Source organism: Protomyctophum bolini, assembly GCF_963924005.1.
Source record: "Protomyctophum bolini genome assembly, chromosome: 19".
NCBI lineage: Eukaryota > Metazoa > Chordata > Actinopteri > Myctophiformes > Myctophidae > Protomyctophum > Protomyctophum bolini.
This window is the reverse complement of record NC_137880.1, coordinates 22,257,138-22,269,637: the sequence shown is the minus strand read 5'-3', so window position 1 is coordinate 22,269,637 and position 12,500 is coordinate 22,257,138. Positions and strand designations below refer to the sequence as shown.

At 39.8% G+C, this 12,500-nt stretch overlaps 1 protein-coding gene across 1 annotated transcript in view; it reads right to left on the bottom strand.

The window, feature by feature from the left end:
* LOC308334279 (solute carrier family 35 member D3-like) overlaps positions 1–12,500 on the bottom strand; it is a 96,509-nt gene that overhangs the window by 76,419 nt on the left and 7,590 nt on the right. The window lies entirely within an intron of this gene.

Genomic DNA, 12,500 nt, shown 5'->3' with positions numbered 1-12,500 from the left:
ACAGACCCATAAGGGTCCATTTGGTTCCTATCTATCATTTACTATAGGGACCCCCTGGAACTCCCTCAAGGGCCCCTGGGGGTCCCTGGACGCCACTTTGAGAACCAGTGGTCCATATCAAGACCCGAGTCTTCAAATACTAAACTTTTCTTCCTTTGATTGTCAAATGCAGTTTCTGAGACAGGCAAAACACCTCTGATGTAGAATTTTAGGTTCACCTTGACATAAATGTCTGTGTGTGACAATGACAGGGTAAACGACAGCACTCTGAGTACACTTCATTATCCCCTCTTTATAGCGAGCTGTGTGCCGGCAGTGGTGGGAAAAGAACATACAGGTTTTTACTTGTTTGAGCCAAATTATTCAGAAAACCTCAGACCACAGAAAATCTACTGAATGTTCAAAGTTCAGGATTTTGATTTGATTTGATTTTTATCTCTTTCGGCTAATCTTCCAAGAGTCCAGAAATTAATGAAAACATTACAAAATACATTATATTACATTACAAAATAGTACATTGCATTTCAAAAATACATTTCAAATTGCACTGATGCTAAACGACAACAGTGAGTCAAATATTACAGCGTAACAAAAATAGTTAAAATACCTATACCTCTAATCCTCAACTCATACAACCGCACACACTCACACACACACAGGCACAGCACATGCCTGTCCACAGACAGATACAGTTCATTCACCTATCTATGGTGGACTATGCATGGCAGGGCCGTCCTCTTCCCTGAGCCAGCTGAAAACCTGACCGCATACCAACACTAGAAACTAGAACAAAAAAAACCCAAAGCTTAACAGAAATCACAACATAATAGTGAATCAATAAAAGCAATCCCAGCTATAATGATGAGTTCCATAATTTAACTGCCCCGTGTCTATTTCATACCCACATCTTAAGACCATTCTAGCTGCCTTGTTTAGTGTGATCTGCAGTCTTCTCATATCGGAGCTGCGTTGCCCCATACTGCACAGCAATAGTTTACGTGACTAATATAAATCAGACTACGGGATATTAGCCTCAACGTCTCTTCATATAGAAGCCCTGCAATTCGCCCAACCATTCCTGCCATTTGCATTACCTTTTTAGATATATCTGTGGTATGAGCTGTCCATGATCAATTGTTTTGTATTTTAATTCCTTATTTTGACTTCTGTGACCTCATTTATCTGTACCCCTCCATAAGATAAGTTCCATGGCCCTAGCCAATTCCTTTTTCTGTTGGTGCATATGACCATAATTATTCTCAGTGTTCAGTGTGTTTAAAATCAGTCGCCAGGTGCTCGTGCAACTGAGTTTGTTATTCAGCTACTGCAGTGATGGTTGTGTCGTCAGCGAACATGTGTGCATTTGAGTTGGTTAGTACTAATGGAAGATCATTTGTGTATATAATATATAATATATAATAGAGGACCAAGACAACTCCCCTGTGGAATTCCACAGGAAGTAGAACGAGGTGAGGAAAATGAGCCGTTGACATATACAGACTGCTTTCTGCCATACAGATCATCCAATTGATAGAATTCTGACTGAAGCCATAATGATTTTTAGAAGAATTGTGTGATCAATCAGATCGAAAGCAGTGAAATCTAAAAGTAAAATGGATGCAAGTTTACCTTGGTCGAGAGCATTCAGCCAGGTATCCGTCATGTCAATGAGAGCTCAGTGGAATGGTTTTTACGGTATGCATGTTGGGCATGAGTTAATAGGTTATTTGTTTCCATGTATTTCCATATATACCGTAATCACTAACTACTTTCTCCAAAATTTTACTTAGGGAGGAAAGTAGGCTGATTAGTCGGCTATTTGGGGCAGTAAAAGCGGATTTACTATCCTTAGGAATAGGACAAATTTTTGCATGCTTCCATATTGTCGGAAACTTGCCTTGTTGCAGAGAAATATCAAATAGGTATTTCACAGGTCTAGCGATAAATGGGGCAGCATATTTTAGTAATTTATTGTCAATGAGGTCATGCCCTGGTTTTCAGGGAGCAACAACAACATTTTCTCAATTTCGCCAAAAGATATGTCTGGTGGTAAAACAAAACTGCATTATTTCCCCTGCATAAATCTATATTTCCCACCAGTTCTTCGTTTGAGGCATTTACATGCATATTGGACCTGAGATTGTTTACCTTGATTTCATAATGGTCAGCAAAATGATTGGCAATGTCTATTGGTTTTGTCTTGATCTTTCCATCAACCTCCACACTAACAGGATTTGTATCTACCCAGCAAACCATTTACTGTGTTCCATGTCTGTTTTGGGTCGTTTTTACATTTCTCAAATGCTACTTTATATAATAAAGTGATTTTGTTTTATTTAATTTTACAACAAAGTTTCTGCATTTCCTGTATAGCATAAGGTCAGAAACCAGACGTGACCTGGATGCAGTGGCTTTTGCCTCATCCCTCTGAGACATTGCTTCTCTTAATTGTTGATCAATCCAGGGGGATGGTTTAGCTTTGATTGTACTTTTCCATATACGGGCATGATGGTCAACGACCTCAGTTAGCAGCTTATTAAAACAGTCGACAGCATCATCTAGGTCATTCTCAAGATACACCAGATCCGATGGAACAATGCCCAGATCTCTTCCGTAATCCTCCAGTTTAACCTTAGTATGTTTTGTGATGCTCACAATATTATGATCTGTGCAGGATACAGGAGTAGATTTTGCCTTTGAGCATTTTACACAATAAAAGCACATTACACAATATCAGGTCAATAGTACTTTCCGTTCTATGCCCATACTTATTTATTGAGGCTCGTGTGATATCTTGTACCATTTGCGATAAATTGCAACTTTCAATAAATTGTTCAAACCTAATCTTATTTACATCAGAGTTAGTATGTTTCCAGTCCAAGTTAAAATCTCCAAGACAGTATAAATCAAACCTTTCTTCCAGAGCCAAATCAATGCTTTCCAAGATTTTGTCCATATACAGGATGTTTGATTTTGGGGGCCTATAAACACACCCAATTAATGTTGGTTGTTGAAAGGGTAGGTGAACTTGGATCCATAGGATCTCTAGTCCATTCACACACAGATCCTCCCTCACCTTAAACAGCAAGTGCTCTTGTAAATATTATAGGGCAACTCCTCCCCCATTCCTATTTCTGTCCCGCCTAATAACATTGTATCCTTTAAAGATCAATTTGTCAAATCTGTTATGGTTTCATCAAGATGAGCTCCAGTAATGGCTAGCACATGCAAATCATTTCCCTGTACTTTCCATGTAATATATCATTCATCTTGTTCACCAAACTATTGATATTAACATGGGCTATATGCAATCCCTTCCTCATAATCTGTTTCATTTCATAGATCATCATACACAACAGATTAGAACAGCCATGGAGTGATCTCTGAATGGATTTTGGGTGCAATTGAGCTCAGAAAGAAAAAGTTACAAAACAAAACTTTATGTAAAAGTATACCAATACTGAAATGTAGTACCAAGTACTACGGAAGTACTAACAGTAAAAGTACTCATTATGCAGAAAACTTCCATTTCTTGACATTTTACAATGTATACAATCTTTTGAAAATAGCAGTTCACAACAGATCGCAATCGCAACGCAACGCGTTGAGAGAGAGACTTGTAGATTGGCTATTTTCAAATAGCCCAATAGGCCTATAGGGCTGGTGGTTAACGTATGTTTTGTTAAAATGTTTAAAATCTTCAAACTAACTAGTGATTAAAGTTGTCCAATAACTGTAGTACTATTATTTGCCTGAGATGTATTTTGCTAGCTTACTTACTTTATTTATATGATACATGATACAAGTGTTCATATTTTGAACTAGAGGTGGATGAGGAGCAGAAATGAAGCGCTAGTACTGTATATCCATCAGATCAAAACCACAGAGAGCGCCCTGGATTAGGAGAGACGAGGCATTCTTTCTGCCGTGCTAATATAGCGTCACATTTGTGAATATTTTTTACACAAGCCTTCTCTTCTGGGGCCCTCTGGCATAACATATTTTCCATGGCCAAATGTGTTTCACTAAAGAAGCCATGAAGCAACTGACCCAGGCCAGAAGGGAGCAAAATTATTTTTGCAAAGGAACAATATTAACAGCCCACATCATGCTGATCAAGGTATATGAGGACAGTCACAGATCTTTCAGTAATGTCTTTCATAATGTATATCTGCAATTTATAGAAAATAATAGGCAGCAAATACAACGAGCTGCTGTGCAGGGTACATTCAATGATGTTTCTCATCTGCCAGCTACAAACGTTTGGCTTCCATCCAATGGTGGAAAAAGTACTCAAATGTTTTACTTAAGTAAAAGTATCAATACTGCAATGTAGAACTACTCTGTTACAAGTAAAAGTCCAGAATTCAAAATGTACTAGAGTAAAAAAAAGAAAAGTAAAAAAAGAAAAAGTACAAAAGTATTGGCATCAAAATGTACTTAAAAGTACAAAAAGTAGAAAGTACTCAATATGCACAACGTCTTTTTTCAAGTTTCAAATTTATGAACATATTTTGAAAAAATCAGATGCGTTGCATTACTGATCTGCTATTTTCAAATGGCCAAAAATGTATGGGGCTGATGTGGTTATTAATGTATGTTTTGAAATAATAATCAAAATCTACAAAGTAACTAGTAACTAGTTTTCAAATAAATGTAGTTCAGTAAAAGTACAATATTTTCCTCTGAGATGTAGTGGAGTAGAAGTAAAAGTATTGGTTGGAAATACTCAAGTAAAGTACAAATACCTCAAAATTGTACTTAAGTACAGAACTTAATTCAATCTACTTGGTTACTTTCCACCACTGTACAAGAGGAAACATCATAATACATGAACGCATTGATTACTTTGCAACTCTCTGACTTTACTGCGAGAGGATTTTAGGGAGCGCTGCGATGGAGTATTTTCATGGAGAGTGAGGTCTCCCAACTTGGGCAGCCTACAGCATAGACATTAGGGGTAGACGCCTCTCCCGGCTCTGCGGCGTGTGTTCTCGAGAGGGGGCAAAGCATTCCCCAGATTCCTTGCGAAGCATATAGCGAAAGCATGAACGGAGCACAGAGCGGATGTTCGGGACTGACAAGTCCCGGAAAAGATGCACTGTGATTGGCCAATAGTCACTTGAGTGGCAGCACGGCGTAGCGTGCCTTCAGCACTTCCGCCGCACTTCCGCCCCAGAGTGTAAATTGTTCCGCCCTCACGTCGACACACACACTCCTATGAACTGCAGTGGCCAATGAGGTATCTAGTTGTTTTAAATCTATCTATCGCCTACAGTAGGAGTAAATGTGAGACGGTTTCGGTTAACGATAAAAACGTGACGCTGGAATGCCAGAGACAAGTCATTTTATGTTTGGTTGCGCTCGGGAGTTGCACTCTGAAAATAGCAGATCTACAAGCTCACAACGTGTTGCAGTGCGTCACGTTGTAGATGTGCTATTGTCAACATGCAACAAAGTGTTTAACCAAGTTTAGGCATTATTTACGACGCCATCAAGGCCTGTCATTACGACGCCATCAAGGCCTGTCAAAACATAGTTTTGTCCACAAAATCAACTGTAGACTCAGTCAACAAAAATCTTATGATATTTAGTCGGCTAAAACAAAAAAAAATCATATGAATAAAACTAAATGAAAAAGGATTCAAAAGACTAAGACTAAAACAAAATCAGAATTTGCTGTCAAAATCATTAACCATTAATCAATCACTCCATAAACGTTCAGTACGATGACAGCCGCGGGCTGTCTCTCATAAACGCCACGGCTACATGACTGCTTTATCTAGCAAAACAGCAGCGTATGGATGTCTCCACTCGAGCCTAATGGGTTAAATTACCTAGAAACACAGCGCCCTTCGGGCGTGTGCAGATTTATTGGTGCAAAAAAAATTGTAACTGTGTACATGTAATGAGCAATGAAGGTGTTGTGGCAAGTAGTGGCTATGATTGATGTCAGTCGAGAATTTGGTATACAACAGTGGTTCTCAACCAGTGGTCTTCTGGTTGAAAACCAGAATGATAGTATGGAAATGAGATGGGCTTTGTTAGATCACATGGTTTATTGGCATGTTATAATAGAGACTGTTACGCCGCGGACAAAGCCAACTCGGATCGTGACAAATCATGACAATGAACACAATATTTTGGGCCGATCAAATCATTAGAAAGAAGAAAATAAAGGCAGGAGACAGCACTATTTGTTTTGTTTTTCTTCTTATAAATTATTTGATCGGCCCAAAACATTGTGTTCATTGTCATGATTTGTCACGATCCAAGTTGGCTTTGTCCGCGGCGTAAACGTCTTTAAATAAATACTTTAAGAAATGCCTATGGGACAGATGCATTGGGATTTATTTCCTGGGCCACTCGTTGTTCTGAAAGGGGGAGGGACTGCGACGCTCTATAGACTAGAGAACAGTAAAAGTGCATTTGGCAGCCAAGCAAATAATGGCGTAATAGGCGTAATAGTAGTCAGTGGCAGTAATTAGGCGCTTTTATGATGCATCAGAGGGGACAATAAATGAAGGCAGTGGATTTCAATCGTCCCCAGCAAAATGATGGAGAGTTGGTAACCAAATGGACCCTTATAGATCTTGAACTCTTGAGAGTGTAAAATGAAACCAAATGGACACTTACGGGTCCATTAGGTTTAATTTTACACTTTCATTATTGTTAAAACATTTGCATTAGAACGTAGAAGAATTCTTATTTTGACCGTTTGCCTGTCATCTCTCCTAATGGTAACGACATCAATACAGTATGGAATTGTGGACAAAATATTCAGTTTGGGGAGAGGCTAAATCTCATCAAATGGTGGTCCGTGGCTCAAAAGCCAAATAGATAATGAACCTTCTATGAAAATGGTTGAAAACCACTGAATTAAGGCAATGACAAAGTTGTAGAAGAATGTTGGTACTAATGAATTTGTGACTACGCAACACAAGTACTATGATAAGGGATACTGCACTAAGTACTCCAACACCAGCTACAAGTACTATGATAAGGGATACTGCACTAAGTACTTCAACACCAGCTACAAGTACTATGATAAGGCATACTGCACTAAGTACTCCAACACCAGCTACAAGTACTATGATAAGGGATACTGCACTAAGTACTCCAACACCAGCTACAAGTACTATGATAAGGGACACTGCACTAAGTACTTCAACACCAGCTACAAGTACTATGATAAGGGATACTGCACTAAGTACTTCAACACCAGCTACAAGTACTATGATAAGGGATACTGCACTAAGTACTCCAACACCAGCTACAATGGGTTCTGCATAATGAGAGAGGCAAGCGCTCCCAATAGCCATAATTCCCATTGGCCATCGACCTAGTTCTATTGAATCAGCAATCATTTTTATTATCAATTAAATCAATTAATTTGATTAACTGTTGCACCCCTAGGTATCTAGCTATCCTGATCACTTGATTGATGTGTGTCAGCTTCAGGCTAGGACAGTGATTGATATCTTGCTGCTTCAGCATTAGAGAACGATTGAGATTTTGTCTGCATAGTCAAGACTAAGAAAGTGAGTGATATATTGCTGCGTCGACATAGGAGAGTGACTGAAATAATGTGCAGGTTGCCTCTTGCGTTGAGGTATACAGCACCTACGCCAGCTACGTGAGAGTGGAAAATGCCCTTCGCTGAAGAAGTTAACCTATGTGAACAGAGGAAAATTAAATAAATCCAGGGAATAAGACACTATAAGAGATTGACATTAATCATTTCTCCTTTTCCCTGAGTAGCTGAGGGTGTTCTTAAACGTTATGGTATGCATAACTGTGTACTTTACTTTGGATGCAAAATAAATATACATCAGTGGTTTTCAACCCTTTTTATAATATCAACGTCCATCCTGTATTTGAGCCATGGACCAACATTTTATGAGTTTCAGCCTCTCAGACCCAAGACTATAATATTGTATTGTTGTTGGATAAGATTTTGTGCACAATTTCATGCTGCATTGATGTGGTACCAACCATAGGAAAGACCACAGGCCTAAACATCAAATATTCTGCCTTCTCTAATTGTGTAGACTTCTGGTAAATTAAGAAGTGCAGATGTTTAACAATAGGTTTCATTTGACGCTCTCAAGAGTTAAAGACCTAATAAGGGTCCATTTGGTTACCAACTCTTCCATCATTTAGCTGGGGACCACCTGGAACGCCCTCAAGGACCACTGGCAGATCCAGCACAGCAACACAGCTCCTGTTTTTAGATTTGTGGGCCCTAGTAGACTGGTGAAGTGATCAGATAACTGCTGTAGCAGAGCGCTCTGCGGGCCCTTCGGCCCTGTGCTGTTAAGCCATTTACTGAGAATTGTCCCTCCATAAAAACCCATTACGGATGATGACTCTGAGCTCCCCTGGCTGAGATGTTACAGTGGTCTGCACACGCACGCAGCCGCGCACCCCCCCCACACACACACACACACACACACACACACACAAGCCACGCTATCATCCGATAGCGTCCATCAAGCTGCCATCGGCTCCTTGGAGGAAATGGACGACGTTCCCACTATCATGTCAACTCATCGACTTGCCTCCAATTTTATTAAAGGGCAGATTGATATAATAAGAGGAAAACCGACCGGCGCTCGCTCACTCCTCCTGCCGCGCATTCATGTACAGCAGCAGACACACTTGGACGCACGCGCGCACACACACACACACACACAAACACACACACACGCCGCTGCATTGTCTGAAGGAAGCCAAACAAAGATAAGTTTTACCTTTAGTCTTATGTACCTGTACACAAGATGTAACAATAAAGTACAACCTTGAACCTGAACCTTTACTGTGTAGGGCCGGCCGGCCTCGCTTTACTCAAAAAATAAACTTCCCCCAAAAGAAAAGTCGCAAGATCCTTTCTTTGAAATTACATCAGCGAGTCAAGCCTCCAAGCCTGCTCTCTCCAATGAAGCAATTAAGCCAAACTAATTAAGCCAACTCATTCCATTTCCTCTTGCACTCCCACAAACTGATATGGCACAAACGCAGCAGGCACAGAGGAGCCTCCTATTGGAGCACAATCTGATCGAGATACTGATGCAACCATACAGTAACGTATAAGCGCAAATGAGTTTAACTCCTGATAAAGTTAACGTATGATCCCCGTAAAAAAAAAATGGATAAGCTAATCCGAGGACTCCCTCTGGTCATGAACCTGATTGACTTCTATTGTCGTCTCAAAAACTAAGCTGATTTAATTCAAACTCACTTCCTGATAGAAGGAGAGAAATGGGAGGAGTGGTTAAGGATAAAGATCGCTTCTTTGGTAAAGTTTAGGATTACGGATGCTTTTGATACTGGAGCAATTTCTTTGTTTCGAAGTTCTGCGCGAAAAAACAAGACCAGGGCGCAGGGGTGAAGTATACTGTACCTGTTGTGTTCATGGGCAGTGGTGTAAACTAAACTGTAAAGTAACCAAATACTTTTACTTAAGTACTGTACTTAAGTGCAATTTTGAGGTATTTGTACTTTATTTGAGTATTTCCAATTTCCAATACTTTTACTTCTACTCCACTACATCTCTGAGGCAAATATTGTACTTTTACTACATTTATTTGAAACTTTACTTACTAGTTATTTTAATTATTATTACGAAACATACATTAAACACATATACATTTCGGCCAATAATTGAACATTTTAAAATAGCAGATCTACAAGCTCACAATGTGTCGCCAACGCGGCCCATTGTGAGCTTGTAGATCTGCTATTTTCAAAATATCTTTTATATACTTTATAACTTGAATAGGACATTTTGCATAGTGAGCCCTGGTATTGGCAATTTGGCAAACATAAAGTGAATGAGAAATGGAGTGGCCCCATTGTGAAAAACACTCATTCTGCTAAAGAATGTGTGCAAATTTAGGCCATGTTAAGGCCATGTCACAGAGATGCAAAACGATATTATTTATGCTATATATCTGATTGATATTTATACCACTAAAATGGCGTGAAAGATCGGTTTCTCCAGATAAATTAAAGGGTAAATTGCCGATCACAGATAGGGTACATTTCTGATCACCGATCGAGTGAATATCGGCCGATCACCGATATGTGGCCGATTATCGGAGCATCTCTAAAAGGGAAGGATAGAACGGAGGCGCTGCCTGTCCTCCCGGTGGGGGCTCCTCACTGGCAGGGGAGCCAGTAGGGGGAAAGAGAAGTAACAATGCACATTTTGGCATAAGGACTACAACGGAGAAAGATACAGCAACACTGGGAGGGAGTCAGGGAGACGGTGGAGACCCAGGGAGAATGTTCTGGGGGGAATTAGTTCCTGGCAATCTTAGTGTAGGCGTGATTCTAGAGGCAGCCATTATAATCTCCTGCTTACAGCTGTATTACTGTAATTAAATCTATAATGATAATGCAGTAAGTTTGCAGTATTTGCGTTGACTGCAGTGGAAAAGTGACTCGGATGAGAGCATTTCCGGGATTGGACGTAAAAAAACAGTGATTTATTTTGGTGTAAAGAAGGTAATTTGTTGAAGTGGCTTTTGAGAAGGAGGTTATTGTTTTGGTTAGGGTTTCTACAAAAAGCCTGGAGGAGAAGACAACATATATTTTAGCTTTTTGACTCTGTGTGTTTGTATGAAGAAATGGCGTGCATGTTGTATTTCACGACACCGGATGAAAACAGAAGGCTGGGAATGTATACAATTTGAACATGTATCTTAGTTCATAAGCGTAACTTAACATCTAACTGTAGGCTACAAGACTGAGCAAATTGAACAAATTTGCAAAGTTAGGAATAAAAAAGAATATATGAGTTATGGATCTATGTCCTTTATGGTCTGAAATCAAATTAACAAAGGTGATAGTGCATGCACATCCACATGCTGGACAAGCGGCAATACAGCAGGAAACGATAGAGTCACTGGTAATAAAACTCAGCTCCACTGGTTTATTAATTCAACGTTTCGATCACTGGGATCTTCTTCAGGAATAGTATGACAGGAAATGGGTGTGTACCTTTTATACAGAATGGGTACAGCCGATTGGCTAGAAAGATGAGCAGACAGTGACTAGTACCACCTGAGCTCAAACCAATATCCAACATGACAGCTTTAACTAAGTATATACATGAATATCAAAATATGAGATGTATATCTATCTTTATATATATATATATATATATATATATATAAAAGCACAAATCTGAAATCAAATTAAGCCAACATCTATTTCAAATACAGAGCAGTGGATGGGTGCATTAACACTGTATCAGTGACACCTAGTGGTAACAAGACCGTATAGTCCAATTAACTATAAAAACCTGCTCACTTCCTTAATTCCACCACTCAAACTATGCAATATATTACACCAGTGGTTTTCAACCAGTGGTCCGGGGACCACCAGTGGTTGAAAACCACTATATTACACAATATACTAGGCCTCTGAAATAGTTGAGGACAACACACACACCCACTAAAAACCTCAGGCATACAACCGTCGATACAGAGCCTCAAAATCCACCAAAAGGGACTCAGCCAGCTTCGTGCCTACCTCCATCAGACTGCTGAATGCCTAGGCATTTAGGCCTATTTTATTTTATTATCAACTTTCACTGAAAAAAACAGACTGCCACCAACCATTTGTTTGTTCGTCTATTCTGCAGCCATATCTCATATTCCATCCTAATTGGCTAACATTGGCTTTCAAAGTTTGCTGGATTGGTACTTTTTTTCTTTTTCTTCTTCTTTTTAGTTGCTGTTAATTCCTTGGGAGTTAATGAGAGAGGGGTTCCAAACGCTCATTTAAATTTCGCCAATAAAAACATGAACACAAGAGCAAAAGATATCCTTCACCGTTCTGCTTACCCTCGGCCAGATTCTAAATTTAGCCTCAAAAATCGACTGATCAACAAAGGCAGATAAGGCTGACCTTATTACATTGTACCGTATGTCCTTTTTGAAGGTAGCAACTTATATTCCCCATTAAAAACATGGCTAGTGTTTGCAGTGATATTCCTTGCCAACCTTGGTATACTGTTAAAATTATTGTCACCGTTCAACTTTTTATGTTTTTAAGGAAATTAAATTAATAAGGTTGGTTGCAACTGTAGGTCGCAGATTACTATGAAAACCTGCAAAACCTGTCGATCGGTCACACCACCATATTGGGCCGTCAGTCCGTCACGCCTCGTGACACGTCATGGCACCATATATGGCCGTCAGTCCGTCACGCCTCGTGACACGTCATGCCATCATATATGGCCGTCGATCCGTCAAGACTTGTGACACGCTCCATATACGGCCGTCTCCATCACGACACTGACCTCATCAAACCCTGGATATCCATACATGGATCTGACCACATCAAACCCTATACACTAGTCAAGACACGCTCCATATATGGCCAGACCTCATCAAACCCTGTACACTCAAGATACTGCCCCCACTGCCACCCTTAGATCTCCATATATGGAGCTGACCTGTTCTGATATTCCATATGTTGATCTGACCCCC